Below are 2456 nucleotides of genomic sequence, written 5' to 3' on the forward strand. Positions count from 1 at the left end.
CCCACTGCACACCTGAGGTTCATTTTCATACCTGGCCACGCCCATCACACACCTGGGATTCATTCACACACCCCTGGCCACGCCCACCTGGGAGCCAATCAGACACCTTGGCCACGCCCACTGCGCACCTGGGCCACACCCACTGCACACCTGAGGTTCATCTTCACACCTGGCCACGCCCACTGCACACCTGGGGGCCAATCACACAGCTGGGATTCATTCACACACCTGGGCCACGCCCACTGCACACCTGGAAGAGGTTCACACTTGGCCACGCCCACCAAGCACCTGGGAACCATTCGCACACCTGGCCACGCCCACCACACACCTGAGGGAAATTCATACACCTGGGCCACGCCCACCAGGGAATCATTTACATACCTGGCCACACCCACCGCACACCTGGGAGCCAATCACACACCTGGGAACCATTCACACACCTGGCCACGCCCACTGCACACCTGGGATTCATTTGCATACCCGGGCCACGCCCACTGCACACCTGAGGGAAATTCATACACCTGGGCCACGCCCACCAGGGAATCATTTACATACCTGGCCACACCCACCGCACACCTGGGAGCCAATCACACACCTGGGAACCATTCACACACCTGGCCACGCCCACTGCACACCTGGGAGCCAATCACACACCTGAGGTTCATTTACATACCTTGGCCATGCCCACCGCACACCTGAGGGAGATTCACACACCTGGGATTCATTTACATATGTGGGCCACACCCACCACACACCCGAGATTCATTTTCATACCTGGCCACGCCCACTGCACACCTGGGAGCCAATCACACACCTGGGAACCATTCACACACCTGGGCCACGCCCACTGCACACCTGGGATTCATTTTCATACCCAGGCCACGCCCACTGCACACCTGGGAGCCAATCACACACCCGGGCCACGCCCACCGCCCACCTGGGATTCATTTACATACCTGGGCCACGCCCACCACATGCCTGAGATTCATTTACATACCTGGGCCACGCCCACCGTGGCATCATTCACACACTTGGCCACACCCACTGCACACCTGAGGTTCATTTTCACACCTGGCCACGCCCACTGCACACCTGAGACCGCCAATAACAGCACAGGTGACCCCGCCAGGTGTGCCCAGGTGAGGTCAGGAGGGGCACGGGCACACCTGGGCACACCTGGGCACACCAAAAACCGCTCCAGGTGTGTCCACGTCCATCCAGGTGTGCCCAGGTGTGCCCAGGTGTGCCAATGTCCATCCAGGTGAGCCCAGGTGTGTCCAGGTGTGCCCAGGTGTGCCAATGTCCCTCCAGGTGTGCTCAGGTGTGCCCAGGTGTCTCTCAGGTGTCTCTCAGGTGTATCCAGGTGTATCTCAGGAGGGTCCATGTCCATCCAGGTGTATCCAGGTGTCTCTCAGGTGTCTCAGGTGAGGTCAGGGGGGCGGCAGGAGGGGCACCAGGAGCCGCAGCGCCCCCAGCCCCAGCGCGGCCGCCCCCAGCGCCCGCAGCCCCAGCGCCCCCCAGGGGCCCAGCCCCAGCGCCTGCCCCGCCCACCTGGGGGAGGAGACACAGAAAGGGGGCGGGGCTTCAGCCAGGAGCTCCTTTGCATGTCTCCTCCCTCAAAGCCACGCCCACTTTGGGTCATGTGCCCTGCTGGCCACGCCCACTTGGGTTCCGGCCATTAAAAGCCACGCCCACACCCCAAGCAATGTAAATGTAGGCCACGCCCCCTTTCCAAGGACACACCCATTTTCCCAAGCCACGCCCATTTTAAACCACGCCCATTTCTCCCCAGGCCACGCCCAGAATCCCATCCACCATCAAGCCACGCCCACAGTCACACCCATTTAAAGCCACGCCCATTTTGCCCAGACCACACCCACGTTTCCACCTGACCACGCCCACTTTCCCAAGCCTCGCCCACATTTCCCCTCCAGACCACGCCCACTTAAAGCCACGCCCATTTTGCCCAGACCACACCCACGTTTCCACCTGACCACGCCCACTTTCCCAAGCCTCGCCCACATTTCCCCTCCAGACCACGCCCACTTAAAGCCACGCCCATTCACCAGACCACGCCCATTTCTCCCCAGGCCACACCCACATTTCCCTTCTTCCCAAGCCCCGCCCACAACCAGAAGCCCCGCCCATTCCCAAGCCCCGCCCCTTTCTCCCATGTCCCGATTTCTCAGGCCCCGCCCCCTTTCTCAAGCCCCGCCCATTTCCCCTTTGCTCCTCCCCCAATCCCTGACCCCACCCCGTGCCCCTCCCCATTATTAATTAGTTCATTAATTAATTAGTAATTAATTACCCCGATCAGGAAGCCCTCAAAGACCCCTCCCCATCATGATTATTAATTAATTTGTTAATTATCCAGTTAGGAATCCCTCATTAATCATTATTAATTAATTAATTAGTGCATCAGGAATCCCTCGTTGCCCCCTCCCCCACCCCCAAAG

This window comes from Passer montanus, unplaced genomic scaffold (assembly GCF_014805655.1).
Source record: "Passer montanus isolate IOZ18808 unplaced genomic scaffold, ASM1480565v1 scaffold813, whole genome shotgun sequence".
Lineage (NCBI taxonomy): Eukaryota > Metazoa > Chordata > Aves > Passeriformes > Passeridae > Passer > Passer montanus.